At 35.5% G+C, this 27,805-nt stretch overlaps 1 protein-coding gene across 3 annotated transcripts in view; it reads left to right on the top strand.

Moving 5' to 3' along the window:
* Positions 1-27,805, top strand: part of LOC145277658 (monocarboxylate transporter 12-like) — a 186,837-nt gene that overhangs the window by 72,729 nt on the left and 86,303 nt on the right. Inside the window, exon 1 of one of the 3 annotated variants that reach the window (XM_080129294.1) lies at positions 19,583-19,810. The exons of the other annotated variants lie outside the window; for them this stretch is intronic. The gene's annotated coding sequence lies outside the window, so the exon portion shown is untranslated. Of the gene's footprint in view, positions 1-19,582; positions 19,811-27,805 lie in introns of those variants that run through there. 3 annotated transcript variants of the gene reach the window in all.

Here is a 27,805-nt window from a genome sequence, read left to right on the forward strand (position 1 = left end):
TTGTTTTATGAAATTTATGGATGAAAGTGTATTCATGTTGAGGTGTGTGTGTGGGGGGACTTTCTGCATGTGATAAATAAAGAGTAAATAACATAATACTGTGTTATCGAATTATGAAGATTGAAAAAGATCCTCCCTGTCATGAAGAAAGTAGGAAGACAATAGCTATTTCTGGTGTAAATATGTTATGTAATTTATTTTAACAGAAACGAATGATAATTCATAAAGAATGACTTGCAAAATATGGTAACGCAAATAGGTTACAAATTCGACGATGGCGACAATATTAGGCCCTAGTTTAGTGAGGACGTAAATTTTATCGTTTCCGGTCAAGATAAGAAAAAACATTCTCGAAAGTTTTAAAATAATTAAAAAAAAAAAAAATGTTTGCCCTCACCACTGGGTGAATGTCACGAAGGAAGAAAGTGTTTTGCTGGTAGAGATATGCAAAACAAATTAACAAATGATAATAATTTAGTGAGGATGTATATATAATCGTTCTCGATTAATTGTAGAAAAGATAAAATTGTGATTGAATTTTAGAGAATAATTAAATATCAGATTTCCAATTAAGTAGTAGTAGTATTAATAGTAGTAGTAGTAGTAGTAGTAGTAGTAGTAGTAGTAAGGTTATTGAAAAAAAGTTTATCGATACTGTAATCGATAACTTAAAAAAACTTACGAATCGAAAAAAGATGTCATTGTGACTTAATGGATGTTTAAAACGAGATATTCGATAATGTATTCCTAAACTCTGGAAAGATATCCCAGTATTATTTAGCAAAGAGGTGGTTTTTAAGAAAAAAATATCTGACAAAAAAATAAATAAATAATTATGGCTGCTATCTGTATTTCCTTACAGCTTGGTTTTCCAGGGATTGCTTCTAAGTATTTTTGAAGGTTCTTTTTTATTAGGCCAGTTGCTCCTGTCACAACTGGTATAATGTTTATTTCTTTCAGAGCCCATGTTGTTTTTAGATCATTTTTTAGGTCCTGATATTTTGTTATCTTTTCCCGTTCTGCTCTATTAAGGCCGAAGTCGTTTGGAACTGTGACGTCGATAATGAGTGCAGTCCTTTCGGGCTTGTTCCATATTACTATATCTGTCTTGATGGCCTTGTCTTTTATGTATCTGCCTGCCTGTATGTCTTTGTCGTAGAACACGGTCACTTTTCCATTTGATGTTATCGGTGGTGGATTATGTTCCCAGGTGTTCGACGAACTATCTAGTTGCATCTCTCCACAGATCTTCCAATGTAAGTATCTACATACTTTGTTGTGGCGGGCAGTGTAATGACCATCGGCTAGAAGGATCTTGCATCCAGACATTAGGTGGCTTGGGCTTTCAACAGCTGAGTGACAGAATCTGCATTGGTCGTTTTTTTTTGTAGACTAGCCATTTTCTTAAATCCATTTGTGAGTAAGCCTTGGTCTTGTGCAACTATGATTAATCGTTCTTCATCAAATGGAAATTTGTCACTTTTAAGCCATTGTAGTGAGGCCTCCTTGTCAATGTAGCTCTGATTTGTATTACAGTAAATAAATGAATTCAAATAATTACAAGCGTTAAGAAACTGACAAAGCGTGTTATGTATGCATGCTAGTATGTCCTACTAAAACTTGAAAATTACAAAACAAAAAACACACACAGTTGATATATTCTTGATCAGCGTTGTCCTGGATAAATAATATCTAAAACGTAAAATATATTCATTTTTTTGGACCAGATTTCGTCGGTGGAGGGAGTCAGCAATTTCCAATAATATAGAGGAATGGGCTAAGCGGAAGCAGAAAGCTAGAAGGGTGTCAAAAATTGGGGAAGAAGGAAGAAAGAAAAAGAGAAAGATAGAGAGATGAATTAAGGACGAGAGATAAAAGTTTTACTATAAAGATGTTGTGTACCATTTTTACCCACTTCTATTTTTATGGCCCCGGGTATCACCAAGCAGCACTGTTAGTTATTTATGAGTGAAAGAATGTGTGTAATCAATAGACAAAAGGTAAAATAGAATATGCTATTTCTTTACTTGTGCGCTACAAAATAAATTCAGTAAAGTTAAAATTAATTAAAGATAATGTGGGATATGCATGTTGAAAAGAGTATTTAATGTTAATGACTTAGAAATGAAATTATTTATTTATAGAAGGGAAGTCTGTGCGAAAACGATACTTACGCGTGAAAGAATAACGTAGAGTCATTTGAAATTGATCATAAGTTCGTTTTTAATAACATCGACAATCTGGAATAGGTTTAGAAAGTATTTCCTAAGGATCAAACTACGCATTCCGGCATTCTTAGAAAGAGGGGCGATTTTTATTTTATTCTGAAACCGTGCAGATTACGTGGAAGAAAATAAGGAGGTTGAAATTAAATAATTTGGTATTGGGGGAGGGGACGAGCGATTTAAAATGATTGTCCTTACATTGATTCACGGCCCAGTGTCAAAGAGTTGCGTGTAAATATAAAATGAATAGAGAGTGAAAGTGTTTGTTGCCTGTTTTGTGAAATATGTATTTGGGAGAAGCAGATTGGTTGCATAGCAAAAATGTGGCCATAAGTTTGCGAAATACGCAAGGAAGTATTTGTTGAAATCATTTAGTAAAATAATTAAAAAAAAAAAAAAAGAAATGAAGAACTTTATGATTTAAAACAAGATTTACAAAAATGAAATGACGTTTTTCTAACATCTTGACCTATAATTTATCTCTTATCAAAGCCGAGCGTGTGGTCAAAAATTGTGTATTCTGACACGATGAGCAATGAGCAATAGGAAATGATATATTGGAATAGAGATTTAGTCAGAACGGTAAAATCGTTAATGGATGATTTTTAACTTCCGGTTAATGTCTTCTATTTTCGCCGAAACTTTACAGCGTTATCTGTACGTACTTTTAACCACCTCCACTCTGTCTTATTACGATGTGGGAGACGCCCTGACGGATTCAGTCGGTTTCCTTCGAAGGAGGACGGTTTTAGGGAATATGAAATTCTCCAACTGTCTCCAGATAATCTGTATTCCGCTCAGCCGGGGTAATTTTAATGAAATTATTTTTATTTATTCATTTTTTTTTTTTTTTTGCAGGAACGTATCACTGCCCTCCCACTTAGAGCGTTTGGTATTCTCAAATGATTACACATCAGGCTGTTTTTATATGACTTTAAGGTTTTTGATAGAGTTGTTATGTGATTATTTGGTTCGGAAGAAAGTCTGGATTAAGAACATAACTTGGTAAACTTGGCATCTGGCTGAAATAGAATATTGAATAAGAAAAAGGGGTCACCATCTTCCATAAATAAGACCACCTCTCCAAAACTAAATAGGTGTCAACTTTAATTCAAGGGAAAACCGAAACACAACGATAATTGTTCAATAGATTCGCTTTTGTCGATAAACGAATCCTGTATCTTGGGAGCTGCATCCTAGCAAATTACGAAACTGCGAGCATAGGATATTATCCTATCAAGAGGCGATGAAAATGGGAACTGATTTGAATTGCACTTTTTGGCCCCAACACACGCACAATGTCGCGTAATAGTCTTCCTTCTGCGCAGATTTATCACAATACTCACGCAGTTAACAGTGCACATGCGCGAAGCCAAAGCACGACACAATCTAACGCATGATACTGCGCGTACATTTAAACAAAATAGGTCACTTGTGTAGCTGCTCCACTCCACCACAATTAATCTGTTCTGCCTTCGGTCAATGAAAAAGAAATACTTCTAGACTTGGGTAATTTTTATTTTTGTTCATTTTGTAGGAGCTGTGTTTTACCCACAAAAAACAAAAAAAAACAAAAACAAAAAAGAACAACCACCTCGTTTAACTCTACCCTCGTAGGGAGACAAGTAAATAGGAACCAGGTTCAGAGTCGCGTATATAGGCGTCTACAGGATTGAAAAAGGTTTTTTTTTTTTTTAATTTAATTTCCCTTACAACGTTAAGCAGCAGATGTGGCAAGTATTACGCTATTCCCGCGCCTCTGATCTACTGGCCTACTCCAAACGCATGTGCTATAGTTCTTCTTCATGTTCTTATTAGCCGTGTCGGGATTCTAGCGTTGACGGTAGCCGATCGCGAAAGCATAGCTCATAATTTATACGACAATAATAACACAAAGCTACATACATTGGATACCACCGACTGTTGGACATGTGTGTACGTGTATGCGCGTGTTGTTAGGGTTTCGTCGCTAGCGTCTACATCAGAGCTAAACTTTCCATCCTTCAAGTCCAGTATTTCAGCTAAGACTGACTATTGTCGAGCCCTTACATGGACCATTCTCTTTCTAACAGCTATCGCCTCAAGAATGTATCTACTCTCCACCGGAAATCATAGACGCCCGACTTATTGCCATCTTTTTTTATTTATTTATTTTTTCTTCCTTTGAAGATTGTAATGCTGGGTATGGGGCAGCCAAACCAGCTGCCAACATTGCCCCGCTTTGTTATTGAAACCAACCGAGAGCTCTTTTTTTATGACTTACTAGATTGTATGACTCGATGATGTTGGCGTTTTCCCCTTACTTTCTGATATTCAGATTACAACATGCGCCAATATCAATGACGTAATTTGACATCATAGAAAACACGTTCCACTGTACTTTGACCTTTAGCAACGAGTGCAACAAAACTCAATGTCATAAACTTGTTCTTATGTTATTGTTTTTAAAAATAAAATCTCACGATATATTTTTTTTATATATTTAAATTAATTTCAAACTAATCTTTCTTTTTCCCGGTTCTTACAGTCTAAGTTTTAAATATTTTTTTCATTGCAGTTTTTTTTTTTTAGATTGATGTTTAAACATCAGTTTTGTTTTGTTAATTAGGTGTTTCATTGACCCATTAACATTTGTTTTAAACAATCAAACTGTATATTTTAGCCTTTTGAATATTCATTTATTTATTTTTTAAAATAAACGAATGAAAACAAAAATGGAAATTTTAAATTTTTAATTACTTTTTTTTTTTTTTTTGGATACCTATCTAGTTTACTACGCAAACTCTGGCGACTTCCCGTCGGCATATTCCAGCAGGTTACGTAATCAGCTGTTACGTTAGGTTAGGTTACGTAAGAGCTATTAACCATTTAACCTGTCAGAAGAAGTTTCAATGAACACGTTTAATTGAATAAATCAAGAAAAAGAATTTCAACCGAAAATTACTTTCAACACGCAATGTCAATGTTACACACCCTCTTTCCCATGTTAAGAATGGCTTTCTATTTAGAAAGCAAAAACGTTGCGTTTTCGAGTGGCAGTCTTCGCTTCGGCATATTCCGACTGTTTATGTAACTAGTCGGAAGATGTCGGCGCGAAGTTGCATATTCAGTTGTACATTGAATAAATGCCACATTTAAATGAATCTAAATTGATCTGATCCATGCTAACGAATCCTAGTCTTATGAAAATCGCGGGTGCTATAAAAATGCATAACTCACTAGGCGGTGCCATTTTTACCAGTGGGCAAGGATACACAAAATGAGATATCATTATTCAACCTCCAAAAGTGAAACCCTGGCATAATTTCTTGAGTCGCATCAGTCATATAATAGCCTTCAATACATTTTGTTATCCTAGGGTAGAAAGTAGGCACGATTGGGATAAAGCACTATTTCATTTTAAGATAATCCGAAGATATATGTATGAAGAGTGGAATATTATCCTCATCAGTTAATGCTAAGACAATGAGAAATAATCCATTTGCGTCATGGGCAATATATAATTAATAAAGTTTTTAGAGTTCTTGATAAAATTCAGAAGCGTATCTATAATTTGGTTGGCCCCACTTTCCCCCTTCTCTGCACTTCCTCTCTCTCTCTCACGGACGTAATGTTGCTAGTTTCAGCATGTCTTCTTCAGAACTTTATCTAGTGGTTTTCATCAATTCGCTGGTCAGATATCCCATTATAATGCATCTTCCAAATTCCAGTAGCTTCTTTCCAATAACTGTAGGCGTTTAGAACTCTCTTCCCGATGCCTATTTTCCTCCTACGTATAGCGTTAATCTTGAAATGACTAAGGCTTTACGTAGAAGGAAAATTTACTCTCTAACCCATCTCTCTCACAGATGTAATATTGTTAGTTTTAATCTCTCCTATAGTAATGCAACGGCAGGTATTCTGATTTATTTCTTTGCTTCAAACTCGTTTTCATCTATTCGCTGTCAATATATTTTGCTATAAAACTTCTTTCTATTCCAGTAGATTCTTTCCCATAACTTGTAGAACTCTTTTCCTGCTGCCTATTTTCATCCTACGTATAGCCTTGATATTTTGAAGACTAAGGTCAGTAGACGTCTCTTGTTTTTACGCTAATTATCTTCTTTTTTCTTTACATCAGGAGGCTTCAAGCCTTGTCTGGAGCGATTTCCATAAAATTGAAAAAAAAAAAATAGATACGATTCAAACTGGTTTAGGCTATATAAGAATTCATCAACAGGAACGTCATGGTGATTATTGTTGATTGTTCGTGAAATGCGTTAGTTGGTGCAGCAAGGAAATTTTGACTTTGGAATTAGATCATGCAGGGAAGAACTTTTCGTTTAGAAATTAAGATTACAAATTTAGTGAACGTAATCAAGAAAGTCACATGATGAATAGGGGACATTGCAAAAGCACTAGACTAGTCTAGCCTCTTGGCTTTGGTCTGTCTAACCAGACAGGGGTATTTTCGGAGAATACCCCACCCACCCTAGAGCTGTTGTTATGGAATAGACATAGATATGGAAGCTTCTTGTTGGCGTATTGTTGAGCTGGAGTTTCGCCTCCGCAAAAAAAAAAAAAAAAAAAAATGATGGCGTTCATCACTGGTAGCTTTTGTAATCTCTGCTCAACTGAAAATTTTCCATCTCACTTCTACAGGTTCAGCGAGATATAGATGGATCACTGTCTGATTGACGCTTATCAAACAACCAGTTTGATTCAAGTGTAATTTATTAGCATGGTTTGGTCCCTCTTTCAACTGGCCACACGTACTCCGCAAAAGAATAGCAGAGTACCGAGATAATGCATTTTAAAGATTATTAAGACAACGAATGATTCTAACGATGCGTTTTGAATCACTAATCCGTTAATGTGATTGCATTTTGAGCCGTTGTTTTGCAAATAACGAGTTCAAATGTTGGACATAAATAATGAAGCGCTTGCTTATCTACAAAAAAAAAAAAAAAAAAAAAAAAAAAAGAACAAAAACTGTCTGCAATAATCCATTGTTACTGTGATAAGAAAAAAGGCAAGCCTCCATATAAACCGCCTTTTCTTTCTTGATTCTGAAGGAATTATAACAAGGCCATCTGGCTGGCATCTTATCTATCGCCCTTCAATCGAACTCGCTCTTAACAGCCGGCAACTTTTCTCAGGCCGTTATCACCGTGGTTTATCTGAAAACCGATTGTCTGTGGCGGTGTTTCGCCCAGGTCTGCCGTAAACAACCCGAAAACGTAGAAAAAATAATGTGAGTTAGATAGATTGTCAGCTATGACAAGAAAAATGGGTGAGGGTCAAATGAAGTTAAAATTCACGTGATTTTCACAGGCAGGCCATTACCTTTATCTATTGTCGAAGCGTTGGTGACCAGTCCATGAAGGTCACCAGGTCATTATCATCGTTTCCCTGATTGGTTCCGTCTTTCGCGTAGTTTTGCCAATCGCCAAGGATAATGTTCTCAAAATCCTGCATAAATGCAGGATTTTTTTTTTCTTACAGAAATTATCCGAACCTGATTTAACTTGTTCTTCAAGTTAAATTTTGAAAAGGACTGTAAGGACATATAATAGAGGCAAAATGTATTCTCCGATGTCGTAGACTCTCACAATAATAAAAATAATTGGCTTAATCAAAATTAATGTCATATGCTATGGAACAGCTATGAAATTATTTGTGTGTAAATAGATTTTGTGTAGTTTTGCCATATATTTAAATAACTTACAATATATTTAATCCACATACAGTACTGTTTCGCTGTTTCACAGCTCGCCAGTGAGGCTAGGCAAGCAACTACAAGCCAGAATCGACACCCGGAGCTTCTAACCGTTGCGATATTTGTCTGCTGCTATGCGGGCAGTGCATTAACAATGTTTTGACATTGTCCAAATACCTAAGCTCAATTTGTTTACACAAAGAGCACCGCTTCGTACGCTAATGGTAATTTGTATATCACTTCCCAATATGCTCAACCTAAGATAGGGAGCATTATAGTCATCCACATACACTACTGTTTCGCCGTTTCATATATATATTAGTGATAAGACGATTCCAATATCTTATGAATTTAAAAAATGTTAACTGCAAAAGGAGTTATTTTTTCCGATTACAGTAAAAAACGTTAAATGTGCATGTATTTTCTAAAACGTAGAAATACTTGTATGGTGGGAGGGATCTATAGATTTTAGCTTTATTGGTAATTCAAAATCAATAGATGTTTATTATTCCTATCAGCAGCGAAAGATTATGTTTTAAACAAACTAAAATAAAAACAATAATTTAAAAAAATACTTTTAGCATCGGAAAATATTCACAAATTTGCCAGATTCCGATACCCCAAAATGTTCCAAAGTTTTTCGAGTCCCGATTCCGATTCATTGTCTCGGCACTAATCATACTGTCAGAACGAAAGTAAACCGCGATCTATTGAGTCTCGTATTATCTAAATGCTGGTTTGAAGTAAATAAAATTTTTAAACAATTGTAAACTGATTTTATATTAACGTTTTAGATGAATATTGAGCTTTATTTTCTTTGCAATTTGAAAACTGAATTCAATTTTGGAAGTTCTTCATGACAATCTTTTTTATATATGAAATATAGGCACACACACACACATACATATATATATATTAGTATTTGGCTATTTATGAAGGCTGAAAGCAATGCAGATAAACCTAAATTGTGAAAGAAAGTATGAACAAAACCAAATAATTGAGAACAGCATAATTGAATCTCCACAAAATCTATTTATTTTTGCAAAAGATTTTTCATATATCAAATCTTTAAATATGTTACTTACTGTTGAATATTAATGAAAATATTCTAAATGGTGTAACACCTTTGATAATTTCGAGAAAGAAATTCCACCTTCCCCCAAAAAATGCAACAGTGTGGCTATCAAATAAAGTAATGATTTAAAATGGCTGCCCCTCTGCTGACATTAGGCACGCAGACAGATAAATAATATGAATGCAACAAAGTGGCGAAAACAAGGGAGAAACATATTTTACAAGGACCCTAATGGGCTATTAAATTTGTATTATGTAATAATTATTTTTAATTAAATACAGAATTCGAAAATGCATATGTAACAAAATTTGCCTGTTTAAAGAAACACAGGACAAAACCAAAGAGCAAAGTTGACAATATTTTTTACAAGAAAGTCCCAACTTATCAAGGCCTGAATGCCACTCGAGGAGAAAGTTTAAAGAATATAAAATGGTAGTATAGTAAACGGTGTAAGCTGGGTCGAATTTGATTTTTTTTCAGGGGACGGTTTAACAAGAACTTGTTTATATTGGTCTTGAAGGCTACCATACTGTAATCGGCCGAGAAGCAGATCAGTGGAAAAGTGTTCTAGAGGCGGGAAGTTCTATGAAAGAAGCTTTGTTCGCGGAATCTGTGTTTAGATTTCGGCACAGATAGAGAGTGGGGGGAATTGTTGATAGTGGTTGTAGCTAGTCGAGTGTTTTTTTTGTGAAAAGTTGGCAAGGAGACCATAGATTGGAGCTCGACGAGCACTTGACATGAAAATAACGTTAGAGCAGATATAGGCGCGTAATGTCTCTTCTGTGGGAAAGAGGTAAGATGTCGTCATATGCTGCTTATCGAACATGATTGATGAAGCATACAATCGTTAAAACATTTCCGGTTACTGCGACCATCAACTCAAAAAATAAACAAGCGAATAATTTTATGCTCTTCCTTTGAAAACGATGTCATTCTCGAAATATTACGACGAACATATAAAATTATAACAAGTGAAGCATGTATACCCCCCGTGAATGCACACTGAACGAGGCATAAAAAAAAATGACCAGGTTCAGCATTTGCCCCAACCTTTAGCCCCCAAAGTCCCCAGGAGACGTCAACTCCTGGTGAAAATGAACAAACGGTGCAGTTTTAGGCCTTAACATATTTAAATTTGAGTTCTGCGCCATGCAAAAAAATAAAAATAAATAAAAATGACTAAGTCAATCATTTGGCACCCAACCATTTAGCCCCAAATGTCCCCAAGGCCTTAACATATTTAAATTTGAGTTCAGCACCATGCAAAACTGCTAAATAGACATACACAGAAAATTTTAAACAAATATCGTAAAATAGTCCCCAAAATGGAGTGTTTTATTAGCCCTAAAAGTGCTCCTGGGACACACCCAAGAGTTATGACGAAGTATAGACAAACAAAATTATACAGAAATCAGTTAGTTACTACAACTTTTCAGAAATTTTATAAAAATTCAAGTCATCATTTTTTTTTTTTTTTAATTAACACAAAAGTGTCAATTTTAGCCATTTTAACCCGAAAGGCACCACTAGGGGGGTAACCGGAGTTTTCTCAGAAAATCCGTTCTCTTACTTTTTTTACTCATATAATGTTTAATGTTTGTACAAAATTTCAACAAATTCCAAGGCGTAGTTCCTATTTACAATGTGTTCTTACAGAACAGAGTTAGACACCAGGGTCGTTTTTTAACGTGGAGAAAAGGAACAAAAATAAAAATTGTCTCAGTCGTGAAGGATTTCTTCTCCACTGACAAAACAAGAAATTGAAGTGCAGCATCTGAAGAACAGATACTACACTCTGATCTTGTCCCGACGGCCACGTCTTTGAGTTGCGTAGTTATTGAGAAAAGTGCGGATAGAAGAACGGACAAGGGTGAATTTATAGGTCCACCCTCCTCTTGTCTGTTGGGATGAGGGGGGGGGGCAAAAAAAACTATGTAATATACCATCTTGCTGTCGCATTATGTTATAACTTTCCTTGCTGTATGTATTACCAAGGGTGTTCGGTGTATCACTTATTAATCTTGTTTAATATAGACCATATCCTGATTCATTTTGAAAGTTCTTGTATTTTTGTCCTTGGTTCTTACATCCTGTCGCCTGGAGTTCCTTATCCGTGAGGGAATGCAGATGAGACTATAAGAATTTTGCAGAGTACATAATTTTAGGATTTAGATTATTTTACATTTTTTTCTTTTTTAGGGAGCTGGCATTTTGTCCCACATTAAAAAGCGATCTTGTATCTAACTTTGACCTTATAAAAAGGAAAGAAATAGGGGCAATACAAGACATCGCTACCTCATTTCTAGGGGCCCTATTTACTTTATCTTGAGACTCGTATATTTGTGTGAAGATTATAAACGTATTTTGTATCCAGTCAGTGTGCCATTTGAAGAGGGAATAATTCCCACATTAAAAAACACACCCGTGCCCAGCTTCCCCTTGTGTGGGGGTAAATAAATAAGAATAATACTGGGCATTACTCATTCTTTTGTGCCTTCATTAGCTGTCGCATTCCCGATCTAGAACCGATGAAATCATAGTTATTTTTTGTTCACATTTAGAGTGACATTTTTTTTTTTTTTTTTTGGAAAAGGACAAAGATAGAAAAACACTAAGATGACAAATAAATAAATGACGCAAATAAAGAAAAAGAAAATACTAAAAGTATATTATCTATACTCCTATATTTTTTGTGTGTGTATAGATATTCATATAAAAACTTTTTTTCTATTTCAAAAGAAAATACAACTTTGTTATATATAAATTATGAAAATCACTCGAGACAAGGCATGAAGCTACTTGACGGAGCCCGGGATATAACTGCTAGCTAAAAAACTGCAAAAACTGCAACACCATCCGTTTCATTCGAAATTTATGTGTTCGAATAATTTTGAATTGATTTGCAATTAATTTTTGTAACAACTTTAGAATTTTTTTTATGAATTTACAAAAAATTTTTCATGAATTTACAAAAAATAAAATACTTCAAATAAATCATCTGTAATTCACTTTTGACAATATATGACTTGTGCCAAAAAAGTACAAGTGAAATAAATGTATACATAAGGTATTTTAAAGATTGGAGTCGTTTCCGGATTGCTTGTTCTAAAATGGGTCGCCATATTTGAAAGGTTGGGAACCACCGAGACAAAGAGAGGGATAGAGAGATGCAAAAATCTTAATAAAAATATATTGTATTTCTGCTTCGGGCAGGTAGTCCTGCTAATGCAGTAATCCGGATATAAGAGACCTAATATTAGAAAACCTATATAAGAGAGATTTTCACTGGTCTTGAATTAAAGCCCGTGTTAATGTACAGGATAGCCCTGATATAAGAGACCCAGATAAAAGTAACTCGGATAAGAAGTCTCTTATATATGGGTTACACTGTATAAAAAGATTCTACAAACTTGAATTTGAAACATTTTAATGATAGTATACTTGTTAGTTTTAGTATTATACTAGCAAGACGACCCGCCATTGCCTGGGATTGAATGAGAATCATTACTTATGTACTTTTTCCCCCATTATACTCAAGACACTATATTATTTTCTTTGCTTCGCTCCCTAATATTTCATCAACATTGGACATATTTGGAGTTTTAAAGGGGGGTTGGCTCCGATAGCTCTCATAGGCGAAGAGGGTACTTATAAATTTGGGACGACTTCCGTTGTCTTCCCAAATATCTATTTAACTTGATCAGTTTAGAGAACTAAATATATCCACTAACGTATAAGGTTCGTAAATAAGGCCTCCTATCTTTTTAACTTAAAACTAAAACGTTGAAGAGCTATAAAGACGAGAGTGGTATGTTTAAAACGAGCGACCTTTTGTACTCCATAATTTATTATTTATTACATATTCATCACTATTCTCAATTGGCCAGTGATGAACGATGCCTCGTAAAAGTCCGGAGCACGCTTTATCACTCACATCTCTAACACCACTGTGAAATCGACGAACCCATCTCCTATCTGTGCTGACATCAACTGCATCGCCTTCATAAACATTCAAAAAGCGCAGATGAATGTTTATCGGTTCAATTTTTTTTCTACATGGAGGTCTTGACACATCTTTGCCTCTGATGCATGTTCATGAAAAGGGGTTGCTTTCTTAGAGTCTCACACCATCAATATGTGCAACAGAGAAATGAAACTTTCAGGTCATGAATGCATAAGTTCAGCCATCATAACAATGCAATTTGCAATCACCTCTGATCCATTCGGGCGGAATAAAAGAAATAGGAGGTATTACTTTTGGAACGTCACTCGTACAATACACAAATACTGACCTACTGGGTCACGAGTCGTCTAATATGATTCTGAATTTGAGCACGCAAAGTCTTTACCTCTTTCTCATGTCATCAGAATGTACTACGCGTGATTTGTGTCTTGGTTATTATCTGTGAATGAATTGACACATATCAAAGATCATATATCGATTCGAAATAGTAACCACTTAAAGGCCATTAATATTTATTAGATAAAGCTTAGTTAACCAATTTCATATACACAAACGATAAAAGTATATTTTCAAACAGGATACATTATTTTTGATGTGCAGAACAGATTACTTTGAAGTTAATCGTGTGGGCTTTGAATAAGTTAAATAAGATAAAGGTTTAGGGATGATCATTTAAAGATTTATTTAGGTTTTCTATTATTTTGTGTACAACATCACGACTTATCGTGAGGGAAAGAAAGTTGTTAAACGTTGTGTAAATGGGGTTTTATTAAGAGTTTAGTAAAAAAATAGTGTTTGGAATTCAGTGATAGTGTTTCTGATTTTTTTAGATGAGGATTGATATTTCGTATTATTTAGATTATTCGGACTACTGTTCTCATCTTGACTGTTATTCGCACAACGTTTCTGTTGTACAACTCGAGAATCTGCACGGAATTTAGAACAGAACTGCATGCTTTCGTTCCATCCGCCATGACTGGGTAGAAGTCCAAAGTAATCCACAGTTGTATTTTAGTGTCGTCTGCACTAAAGATTGAACCTTCAATCTCCAGAGGAGTGTAACTAACAGCTTGTAAGGATCCGTGATGTAGTGAATAAAGTACTTAGATATATTCAGTTGTAAGTGACAGTCTTCTGGAGGTTGAAGGTTCAATCATCAGCGCGGGTGACACTCAGAATACAATTGCGAATTACTTGGGACTTCTACTAAGTCATGGCTGATAGAACAAGAACATGCTACACACGTGGATTAAATCAATGGTTCCGTTCAAAGTCACCCACTCTATGATTAAAAGAAAGGACACCCATCGTTGATTTTTTTTTTTTTTTTGTCATCAGAAATGATGGTTAATATATGAAAAGGGTAAATGTGTAATTTTTCACGTAAAATGATTGACAACCATGACGTCAATCGATTGTCTGCTATTTTAAAGGATTATATTTCGGATCTATTTATAAAACACGACGTATTATTAAGAACTAAACTTGGACGGGTGTTTGGAGGTGTGTTTTGAGCCAAAAAAAAGTTGTAGTAGGCAGTCAGGCTCGAACCCGTACCGCGAAGGAGGAAAAGAACGTGAAAAAAAAAGTAACGTTTTTGCTGTTGCACCCATCGCCAAACCGGAAGTGACGAATGTTTAAATTAAGACTAGTAAATCGAAAAGAGGGGATGACTTTCGAAAATATCGGCGAAAAAAGCGACTCCTCCCTGTAGAAAAGTGCCCAGTTGAGGGTGAAGAAAATGTTTTTCGCCAATTTTTCGATATTTGTCGTCTGAAGGGTCGCGCTTAAAAACGTTACTAATCTCGTGAAAATCCGCGTCCTCTGTCAAATGTTTTAGGTAGACATACAAACATACATGCATACATTTAAACAGACAGGTGAGATTTATATTATTGAAGACATTTTTTTTTTTCAATTTTATTTCTAAGATAAAATCAGTGGTTTTCTTTTTATAAATGGATACGAAATATAAAATATAACGCTTTAAAATAGCAGACGATTCATTGACGACACAACGGTCCGTCATTTTACATGAAAAATTACAAATTTACCATGAAAGATTAAATTACTGACGTAATAGTATTATTATTATTATTTTTTATTTTATTACATTTTCACCCCAAACAAGGCACATTGCCATTTTGTTGTAGGGGGCTACTATCGGGGACATAAACATCAGGGGTACTGTGTAGGAAGTTGGGCAGCAAGATGTCGGTTCATGTTGCACTTGAACTTCTGCATGTCAGGACAGTCGGGGAAGCAGGGACCCGGAAGGAAATTCCAAAGTCTAGCTGTTCTGGGGAAGAAACTACTGGAGTAGAAGGCTCTCTTGCATCTAGGGATCTCTGTGGAGGGGTGGGATTGTCGGGGGTATTTACGTCGTGGGGGCACAAGTGCTTGCAATTCGTCAGAGCATTCTCAGTTAAAGTAATTGTAGAACAGACAGAGAGATGCAACATTTCGTCGATGGGACAGAGGCTGAAGTTTAGCGGACAGTTCAGGACCTATCAGATTGGCGACTCTTTTGAACCTTGTCTAGGAGCAAGAGACTAGTGGCAGATGCACCAGCCCAAATATGACAACAATACTCCATACATGGGCGAATGGTGGCCTTATAGAGGTATAGGATACTTTCAGGCATTAGTAGCTTTCTAGCACGGTAGAGAGAACATACCTTCTTCGCAGCGACCATGGCAATGTTCTCAATGTAATTGTTCCAACTCATGTTTCCTGTGAACGTTAGGCCAAGGAGTTTAAAAGATGTGCTTTCAGATAAAGAGTCATTGGCCATTGCTATTGGCGGTAGGGAAGGGTTCTTATAATTATTGAAGGAAACAAGTTTAGTCTTGGCAGCATTGAAGGTGACCATCCATTTTTGTCCCCATTCCACTACGGATCGGAGGTCATCCTTTAGTGTTTCTGCCATTTCTTTAGATATGTGTTCATTTGTTTTCCTGCCGTGTCTGTTATAGAGCGTGGTGTCGTCAGCATACATAACTATCTCACAGACAATTTTATCAGGGAGGTAATTTATGAATATTAAGAATAGCAGAGGTCCAAGGATAAACCCCTGAGGCACTCCTGCATTTATATCATATTGTTTAGATGTATGACCGTCAAGGACAACCTGGATTTTTCTCTTATCCAAGAATTATGTTATGTATTCTTCCAGTGATGCCGTATGATCTGATTTTCTTGAGAAGACCCTCATGCCATATCCTGTCAAAAGCCTTAGATATATCTAGAGCTACCGCTCTACCCTCCCCCGCTTTGTCCAGTGACTGGTATATACGTTCTGAGATTACAGTTAGGATTCTGCTGTGGAACGGGATTGCCTAAATCCATATTTTTGTCAGTCAGAAGTTTAGCATCTGTAAGGGTATGGACTAGAGCTTGGTTAATGATGGTCTCAAATATTTTGGCGAAAAATGGAAGGAGGCTAATAGGGCGATAATTTACTGGGTCAGTTCTTTCGCCAGAATTTTTGAAAACTGGCACTACAGAAGCAGTTTTCCAGCAGGCAGGAAAGCAAGATTCATTAAGGCATTTGTTGTAAAGTTTGGAGAGAACTGGAGCTATTTCGGCTGACCACTTTTTTAATAGCACAGCCGGTATGAGATCAGGTCCACATGCTTTTGCGGTGTCAAGCTTTCTTATAATAGCATGCACCTGAGCAGGGGTGATTTTCAGATCATCAAGTGTGGCGTCTGTCTGCAAAGGAAAGTCAGGGAGGGGGTGGTTAGCAGAGTCCAGTGTGGAGTTGGAGGCAAACCGTCTGGCAAGCAAGTTAGCCTTCTCAGTTGCTGCGCAAACAACCTCATGATTGTTGGATAGTGGGGGAATTTTTGATTGCCCATTATTTACTACGCTGTTGTAGATTTTCCAGAAGTTTCTGGTTCCTAATTTCTGTGCTTCGATGCGTTTTTGGGTGGTTTCAGCAATACATGAACTTGTGCGCTAGTGTCGAGGGAAAGTGCTGTATCTATGCTGTCAGAGACTTTGTTTATTAGGGCACAGTCCTGGGTCGAGGGAAAGCGGTAGAGAAAATAAAAGTAGCTAATGTTATGTTGCATGTTAAGTCTAAAGCACATAAAGGCTTGATCGTCCGATTCTAGTTTAGTTTCTCTAGTCAAGGGGAGGGTGTTTCGAATGTAGACTCCAAGCCCATGCATATGTCTGTCAGAGTCCTTACGGCAGAGTGGGATGTATCCAGGCATGTTAAAGTAGTTAGAGGGGATGGAGGAGTGTAGGTTAATCTCACTTAGTGCTAAGATATCCGGGGTGTTTGTTAGGAGAAATGCTTCAACATCATTTAAATTAGTTCTAAGCTCACGGATGTTCGTAAATGCGAGCCTCAGGGGAGAAGGCAGGTTGTTTTTGTTTGAGTTTTGGCCTGGTTTTAGCGTAATTTTTTAATGTACTGTCATTTTTATTTTTAAGGGTTTCAGTTTAGGTAAGGGGTGCTGAGCAAGTGGTTATGCAGAATACAAGACATGCAACACAGGCAGATCATATATGAATATTAAATTAAACTAATATCTAATTAAATATCTGGCCAATTTCGTAGAATGGTAAGAGTGTTCGCTAATGGGTCATTCAATGGCATTCAATCATCAGTCGATTTATACCAAATACTTACAAATTTGTACTTTATGCCACACTGTTAAAAACTCATCATTATGAAGGAATGATCAAGAGCAAGTGGAGTAATCCCAAGAATGGAATTGTGGCCTTCCCTACACTTCGTAATAGCAACTAATCAAAAGAGATCCTTTGAGTCGGTCTTGACTATAGTCGGCATTTGAATTAGTTTTTTAAGTAATATTGCGAATATTTATTTTCCCCATTTATTTTTATGCGGAGTGGGATACAAAGTAATATTATAAACGTCGACTGACATCATATCTAATAAAAAAGCAAAAAAAACAATAGTAATTGAAATGTATTTTATAATCGTCGATGGTGTGACATACTTGTTCTCAACAAGCGTTGTTTTTGTTTACCGTGGAATCTGATCGTGCACACAATACAACACGACAGAACAATGACACCAGAAATAGAGTAGAAAATGACCATTGAGTCATCAAGTCATTCGTCGATTTTCGGAATTAATCATTTCTATGCATAGATCATCTGTACAGAAACTGGTTACAACGAGAACGTCATTTCTGTTATACACTGGTATTTATTAGACACTAGCTGGTTTTATAAGTTCGCTATTGATTCGTGAAGTTTCCTACTTGAAATACTTGAAACTAAAAATTTTAAATAAACATTTTACTAGCGGGACCTGTGAAAATTTCACAGCGGACTTTGTCATATGTAATATATTGATGTTGGCGTTCTGTGAATGTTCAAAGTGAATAGAGACGCACTATTATTGTACCTATTTACTATGCCTCCCCACGGGACAGAGTTAGACACCAGGGTCGTTTTTTAACGTGGAGACGCACTATTAATTGTAGCTCTTTCGGTAAAACTGCAAAGATATTTATCTAAGCTAGCAGGGACACCCGGCGTAGCCAGGTCATAAAATACGCTTAAATATGATATTTCAATTCATGCAAATTTCGTATATATTATTATAAAGTCAATTTTCTATCGATTCTTATATATTATAAAATTGTGATTATATATATATATATATATATATATATATATATATATATATATATATATATATATATCCCTATGACTTGGATATATTTTCAGAATGCGAAGATATTTCCACAGCCAAACAACGTTGCAGCTCACAAAAGCCATGACAGCTAACAAACCGGAAATCAAGACTAGAGTTTCGCCCTCATTTGGGTTCATCAATTAGACATATCCGGATCCAGGATTCAAACCCCGAGCTTTTTGCATGCAAGGCGAGCGCTCTGCCACCTGAGTGAACCCGCCACACACACAAGTCTATTGGAGTCTATGGCAGGGACTAAGTTGAATTAAAATGGGAAATTCCGCTCCTCCAAAAATGAATGGTTGTAACATTTGCCATGCTCGGTCCTGCCGGTATTACTTGGTGGGGGCGCTTCAGATGATCAGCAATAAATAACAAAAATATTCCTTCACGCAAAAAAGGGGAATTGCATCCTAAGATCGAACAGAAACATGCTCTATTTAGATATAAACCTGAAAATCTGTTCTAAGGACGAAGTGGGTTTAATATGGAAAATTCAGCATCTCCAATAATGGTCAGGTGCAAACTTTGCATTTCCTGGTAGTGAGCCTCGGGCGACAAACCCATCCCCCACCCTCACTGAAAGACGCAGATGTAATGCACACTAAAACCGAACAGAGTCATATCACTGATATAACTCGGGCATTTGTGCAAGCATACATAAACGTCTGATCTCTTCGTAATCGAGTTGTTGTTTTGAGCTGAACACGTAAAGAACGTGACGTAATTAAACGTTTCGCCGATTGCATTAAAACCAACTTCCGTTTTCTTTTCTAATCTTATTCATTTATTTATTTGTTTGCTGAATAAGGTAAGAACATTTTGAATACGTGGAAGATGGCCGGCAAGTTATGTTATCTGATAAGTTTACCTGGCTACCACCGCCACTCACCTATCTTTAGCCTTTTTTTTCTTTTCATTTTCGTTAGTTCTACTAAGCAGAAGAGTTACTATATTCAGTCAAGTACTAGACCGATTTGTAGGAAGTTCTTTGCTGGTCACTCTGCCCCCAGCCCATCCCCCTCTCTTGTTCTCATTCCCTATCCAGCAGTAAGTTAACCTTGGTTGTCTTTGGGTGCTTCACGGTCATGCGGGCGAAATACAGGTACGAATTAACGTTGGTGCATACGCCGATGTGAACGTGTTAGGCGAGGATACACCAGAGGTAATTATTATTATTATTATTATTATTATTATTATATATTTAATAAGTTTTTTGTTTGTTTTTTTATGAAAATTGCTTCAGACAAGGCATGAAGCCATCCGATGTAAGGAGCTAAATAGAATATTACTTCAAGGTCAAAACCTAACCAACAATAAGTGTTTGATGCATAGATTCCGACCCAGAAAACAACCATTCTTTTTCCTTTGTCAGAAAAATCGCTCATGCAATGTAAGGACTAAACTAACTTCAATGCAAACGATAAATGCAAGATGGATAAATTCCGTCTCAGAGAACAACTTATTTCTATTTTGCCAGAAATATCATTCATAGAATGCGAGGACTAAAGGATAAAATAAAGACATCGAGTTACAAGGTTGCTGAAAGTAAGCCCAAAGCGTGTATGTGTGTGTGTGTGTGTGTGCGTGCGCGCGATATATACAAGCAAGTGTATGTATGTTACACTAGTGATCTGATGTTAAAATATGTATCATAGTATTAACAGTAATATGTGGTGCGTTAGGTATATCAGGAATTTTGTAGGAATTTTTGACAATTGAATAAAATATTAAAAAAACTCGTAATTTCTCTTTTAAAAGTGGGTTGTTTTTCTTTATGGATTATACTTCCAAAATAAACTATTAAAGTTGTATAAAAAGTAATAGAAATAGTATTTTTTTATCTAAAAAAACTAATGAAATTAATTGAATTTTATGAGTTCAGTATTTTTCAATTTTTAAAAATCTATCAAAATTTTTCTATTGATTCTATTTTTTCGATATTTTCAGGGTCAATGTGAAATTTTATGGTCTTTCCAATAAACCGAATATAATATTTTAGACAAACGTTTTTTTTTTAATTAACCCCCCCCCTATTTTGAAATGTCTATTAAAAAGTAAATAATTAATTTATGTGCCAAAGTTTTATATATCACAAATTGGAAATTTACCTGCAAAGTCCGAAGTTTAAATCCTTTTTTTTTTTTTAACCGCGTTGTTTGTATTTTTTTTAATGAAACCTTGGTCCTTGCCCCTTTAATTGAAAAAAAAAAATTAGGGTTTGAATTGCACTTTTCGAGTAGTTATAAGCTTGGAAAGACAGGGTGTCGAATTATTCAATATTTTTCACGAAGTTTCTGACACACCTAGTGGTGCGCATGCCGCGTGTTGCATACGTGTCTGAATCGTGAGCGTGTGTATTAGTATTTTATGTCTATGTACATATGGTATATGAGTATGAGACTATGAGTGTGACGTATGTTAGTGAATGTGATTTGTACATATTTATTTCGACAGAGTTATCTGCGCCTGTTTACGGAGAGTGTACTTAATAGAACTGGTGATGGTAGCGATGTGGGTTTTTAATTATATCTATTACAATATATTTATTTAAGAAATACCTTTCAAAACTAATGTATCCTATTTTTTGACAATAACAAAAAAAAAAAAAAAAAAAAAAAAAAAAAAACAGTTGAAGAGCTGCAAAGAGGAGCGACCTTTAATGTTCCAGAATTTATTTTTGTACATAGTCACCACCATTTTCAAAGTATTTTCCCCAACGATGAACGATGGCTGTGCATGGGCGTTCGGGGCGCGCTTTATCATACGACGGTCGTTCCAAAATTAAAGCCTCCTAATTTTCGCTTAACTCAAAAAAGTTGAAGAGCTACGAAGACGGGAGTGGTACCATTAAAACGAGCGACCTTCTGTGCTCCAGAATTTATTTTTCTACATAGTCACCACCATTCTCAATGCACTTTTGCCAGAAATTGAATGACGAAGCTCTGCTTCTGACGTACATTCACGACAGGGATTGCTTTCTTAAAGTCTCACACTATCAATATCTGCAACAGAGAGATGAATCTTTCAAGTCATAAATGCATAAGTCCAGTTATCGTATCAATGCAATTTGCGCGCTCTCTCTCTCTCTCTCTCTCTCTCTCTCTCTCTCTCTCTCTCTCTCATCCATTTGGGAAAATAAAAAATAGGAGGCATTACTTTTGGAACGCCCCTCGTATTCTCGGTTATTAAACGTAAAAAGATTTATTGTTTTGTCAGTTTAATTTACATACGTGTATGTAGTGTGTTCAGGCATATGTATGTTAATGAAATGACGACATTGACAAAAGAGAGTCAGTCTTTCTCTAAATGATAACAGAGACATTAAGAAATATTACAGGGTGGTTGACTACGCATAGGGTGACGTGTCTAGTTTATTCTAAAGTACAGCTAATGAGAACAGTTAAATCATTTTCTTTTTCAAACATAATTTAATCCCAAAACTGAAGTATATTTTAACATGCATTTTATCTTATTTCTATCTTTATACAATTAAGCATGCTTATCTGTTTATACTAGTAGGTAGACCCGACGTTGTCCGGGATTGAATAAAAATCAACAAACTTTCCACTTCCCCATACTTTTATTGTCATCGAAGTTAGAGGTCCCTCCCCGCGGTATACCGGGAGGAAGCTTCCCATGCCTCCCCTTCAGTCACTTACTCCACAATGCATTATAGTCTACATTGCACTGTAGAGAATCCACTGTTGATTTTATAAAATTATCTGTAAATAATGGCTTCACTTAAAGTTTAAAATGCAAAAGTCAAGTATCATGGTCCAATTGTGCTTTAAGTAGAAACATTCATTCTGAACGCGCCTCGGTCTTATCAAAAACCAATTGTTAATTTCATGCAATTATTTTTACATAATCATTTGAATTATAGTTAAGCGTACAAAAGTAAAGTATCATAGTTCAATTGTGCTCTAAAATGAAACCTTCATTTCGAACGCACCCCCGTCTTATAAAAGACTCTACAGCTGATTTTATAGGCTGGGCATTTCTGTTTGTACGATGATAAAACTTCAAAATACACTTGTAATGTTAGGTTGTATTGATTTTAGTCAAAATCGGACTTTTAATCGGATCTTTTCGATTATCGATTTTCGACACATAAGACAAATTTCGATAAAAAAAAAACTATGAACACTCCTATACAAAAGTACCTTTGTGTGAAATTTAAAAAAATATCAGCCCAGACGTTTTCGAGTCAATAGGGAACTCTCACAAATTTCCTTTTATATACCGTACTTTGGCGTAATTGCGCCAATTAAAAAGTGCTCTTTGTATGCGTAGTTGCCAAAGGAGCAATTTCAACTAGTTGGCGCAATTACCTCAAAGTACAGTAATAGTAGAAATGCTTGTGTGCATGGGGATCACCCCTGGATTAATTGATCGATCAGTTTGAATTTATTCATACAGCTGCGAGGCGTAGGTAATCGTAATGTGGGGTTTGTTTACTTTAATTCACTTGTAAGCAAAAGGGTGGTGGGGTAAAAAGAAGTGAAAACACATCGTGAAAATTCAAATATTTTTTTAATTTTGTGAAAATGTCAACAATAATTATTCAAACACCACTTAATAAATATTCTACAAATTTCAGTTTTTTCTTTTGCATATTTTAAAGGGGTTTTAGGAGAAGGCATAATAGGCATAATATGCGCGCAACTTCCGGTGTAAAAACTACAATGATATCGGACTTGCAGTGAATTGTATCCATAGTCATAATGAACCAATTAAGCAAGCTTCTCTGAATTTCAATGTTTGTGAGATCCTTTAGGTTTTAGAGTTGAGACAGTCTGCAATCAAAATCATGTATTGATCGATTTCGATCAAAATTGGAATTTATAGACATAAGGTTTAGTATTATTAGTCCTTGATTTTATTTTTTATAAAGAGGCATAAACGATATGCAAAAATTTTCTGATCCGACAATTATTTTTACCCGCCCTGGACAGGTATTCAAGTTTATATATAAATTTGTGTATGTGATTGCGTAAGCATGAAACACTAGTGTCTGTAGGTATAAAAAGAATAATTATTATTTAATTATAATATGTGTGTGTGTGTGTCTGCGTAACATTGTCAAAAATTACGGTAAAAGTATGCTTCGGCTATGTTCGCACTGATAGTCATTGAAAATGATAGAGTTACGTTAGTAATTAATGTTTTCATATATAATCTATCATTTCTGATCATCTAAAGAAAAAAGCACCAATCGTTGATTTACAAGTGAAATATTTTTACAGAGTTCATTTCAGTCGGCTGAAATAATCTCAATTCTCGTCACTATTTGATATAGTTTCGTTCCGGGATAGGGTAAAACATTTTTTTTCCATGGCTTATGTGCCGGTACGAATTTATATTTATTTATATAAAAACATACAAATAAATACACATTGGTCTTTATTACAGAACTAGCATTTCAGCCCAGTGTTGCCCGGGTGTTTGGATGTGTATGTTGAGCAAAAAAAAAAAAAAAAAAAAGTGGTAGTAGGAAGGCAGGCTCGAACCCGTACTGCAAAGGAGGAAAAGAACGGGGTAAAACCAAACGTTTATGCTCTTACGACCACCGCCAAACCGGAAGTGACATTTTTTAAAATTAAGGCTAGACAATCTAAAGGAGAGGATAACTTTCAAAAATATCGGCGAAAAAAAGTGACCCCCCCCCTGTAGAAAAGTGCCTTGTTGAAGGGGAAGATATTAATGCTTTTAGCCAATTTTTCGATATTTGTCGTATGAAAGGTCGACCTTTAAAACGATACTGATCTTGGTAAAATCCGTCGCCGCTATTGAAAGTTTAAGGCAGACATGCAAACAGACATGCATACATACATTTATATATTGGTAACTAAAAATTTTCGACCCAAACTGATGAAAAAGCTTACCCTATCTCTGAATACACTTCATGTAAAAGTTCAAATATTTAGACCAGAAATTGTCTGAGTAATTTGTAAGCCCCGCAGAGGTCAATTTTTAAAAAACTTTGACCCCTATTATAACCCCTTAAAATTTATTGTTTTGGGCTCAAATCAAGTTATTAAGTAAGATCCATGTCCAAGGACCCTTATCTAAAATTTCAAGTGCGTAGACCCAAAATTGTCGGAGTTTGGTAGAGTTCTCAAAGATCAAATCGTTGAACTTTGACCCCTTTCTGGCCAAAAACCGATCACATCGATGTTCCCAAATCTCAGTACCGTATATCAAATTTCGAGTCTGTAGGCTAAAAATTGAAAGAGTTATTGCGTAGGGAAATGTACACAGACACACACAGACGCGTTCATTTTTATATGTATATACTAGCATGGTGCCCGGCGTTGCCCGGGTGTTTGGAGATATATGCTGAGCAAAAAAAAAAAAAAAAAAATGGTCAATTCTTTCAACTTTGACCCCTATTATGACCCCTTAAAACTTATTGTTTTGGGCTCAAATTAAATTATTAAGTTAGATCCATGTCCAAGGAACCTTTATCTAAAATTTCAAGTGTTTAGACCCAAAATTGTTGTAAGAAGGAGTTTGGTAGAGTTCTCAAAGGCCAAATCGTTGAAGTTTGACCCCTTAACAGCCAAATTTTTGGCCGCAAACCGATCACATTTGACATACAGAGTACTGAGATTTGGGAAAATCTATCACATAGATTTTCCCAAATCTCAGTACTCTGTATGTCAATTTTCAGTCTGCAGACTCGAAATTTGATAGAGTTATTGCGTAGGGAAATGTACAGACAGACAGAAAGACACACAGACACACACACACTTTCACTTTTATAGATATACTAGCATTTCAGCCCGGCGTTGCCCGGGTGTTTGGATAGATAGATTGCGAATATCACTATGATATTCGTATAAAATCATTGAATTACGTCAGTAATTTAATTTCTCATATATAAATTATCATTTGTGATGCCCCTAAAAAAAAAAGAAAAAAAAAACGCCTACCGTTTACATTTTACTCAGAGCGTAGTTTATTTCTGAATTAAATTAATACAGTTGAGGCTGTTTGATTTGCTTCTAATGCAAGTTTTTCCAATTCTTTCAAGTTATCAGGATATGATAGTATTCGCAATAATGACCTAAAGATTAAAAAATACTATCAACCTTGACTTTGCTTCTTTTCTATTGTTTCCCTTGGTTATGGGGAGGTAGAGGGGTTTATGCCAGATGATTAAAACATCAAGACCGTTTGTGGAGGGAAAAATCCCTCCGTGGCCCGGGCATCAAAGATCAAAGTGTAATATCTTTACCGGCAGATGCTGCACTAAAAGACCATTGCCCTTGTGGCAATGAGTTTCTGGTCCATGTAGGGGCAGCCCTATATGCAAAGAGGCATCCCTATCAGCTCCCACTTCCCTCCTCTTGGGGGGAGCTGATTCCCCCTTTCCGCTCTCCCTTCTCCACATTAAAAAAACGGCCTTGCGCCTAAGTTGTTAAGTAAGGAAGCAAATAAATACCCAGTTATCACTCATATATAAAGAAAAATAAAGCTGGAAAAAAATGTATAAATCGGTAAAGAATGCATAAAGAAAATCAGATTTTTTTTTTTTCGTTATGCTGTCCCTTCTTTATTGGATAAACTGGGTAAACATTTGTGTGACGATGAAAGAATGTTAAGTGTAGAAAATATAAAATAATCATATTGAATTGCTAAATACTTGTGTCCAAAACAGATTAGGTGAAACGTTTGTCTCGATTGTGCCATCGTTTTTATTTTATTTTTTTTTTTCACATGCCCCTACAGCGCCAGCGTAGCAGTCGTAATCATACTGACATAAATAACTGAGCAATAAAAATAACTAATTACAACTAAATTTCTGTTACCATGCCATTTTTAGTTTCATATTAGTTTTAAAAAAAATGTCTAGCATTCTAACAGAATTTGACCGTAATCCCAGGGATTTTCCCTCAATTATGGTTCGGGCTCGACCGGCAGTCCCCAGATTAAGCCGAGCAAAGTAGAAGACGCAGACGAATTTCTTAGCAAACAAAGTGGAAAAAATATAAATACAATAATAAAAATAACAAAAATCTACCGTAAACTTAGTAAATATAAAGACACATTTATTTTTTTCAAAAAAAGTTGCACTTTGTATTATTTACTTTTATTGTTTATTTTGCAATTTTTGGAATTTATTTACGACAGTAACTAGCGTGGTATGAACGCCCCACCAACCTCCACATGTTAAGAAAGACTTTCGGAATAAACACTCCCAATCTCGAAAGCCGTTCCTAACATGTGGAGGTTGGAGGTGTTTCTTCCGAAAGACGTTTTAACGTGTGGATACTGTCGTATAAAAATACTCAGTTTTTTAATAAGCAATTTTTTTTTTCAATAAAAGATTAATATTTTTTGGCTGTGTATATTTCTATATTTCAATAAAACCTGATCATTATTTGCTATGCACTTATGTTACTCTTCTGAAATAGCATATGTAGAGGAGGGTGTTTTGTAATTATACTATACATTCACGGAACAATTTAATAAAAAAAAAAAAAGACATCCTAAAACTTACATTTAAGTACACAAATAATAAGTAAAACAAAAAAAATAGCGCGGTAACATAAGTACATAAACACCTAATCTCTTTATCTGTAAATTGCTAGGTGCAAGCACAGTACTTATTCATGAAATTATTTTTGTTTGTTTATTTTAAGAAAAATGACAGTAAACGTTTGTTTGTCTACCGTAAGCGAAAGTTTGTTTTTGTTTTATAAGAAAGGAATGACTTTTCCGCAAAACGTAAATAGTCGAAAGTAAAAAAGTTGTTAGTTCACGGAACTGTACAAGTTAATGTTCTTTCTACAAATGATATATAAATAAACGGACCCCCCCACCCTAAAAAAATAAATAAGTGAACATATTTATGTATACAGAAGACAATTAAGCCAAGCAAAGAATTTGTAATTATTGGAATTTATTTACGACTGTACGCAGCGTAGTAGAAACACCCTCAACCTCCCCATTTTACGAAGAGCTTACGGAATAAACACCCCCAACTTCGAAAGCCATTCTTGATAAATGTGACTATCGGTATATTATAGCCCAATCAGTGAATCACCGCAAATAAATAAATAAACACTCGTCAACGTTCACCAAACTTAAAGATCAGATCGGAAACTTGTAAATGAAATGAAACGAAACTTATTTATTTATTTTTATATTA

This window comes from Euprymna scolopes, chromosome 6 (genome assembly GCF_053919585.1).
Source record: "Euprymna scolopes isolate OS-2025 chromosome 6, ASM5391958v1, whole genome shotgun sequence".
In the NCBI taxonomy this organism is placed as follows: Eukaryota; Metazoa; Mollusca; class Cephalopoda; order Sepiida; family Sepiolidae; genus Euprymna; species Euprymna scolopes.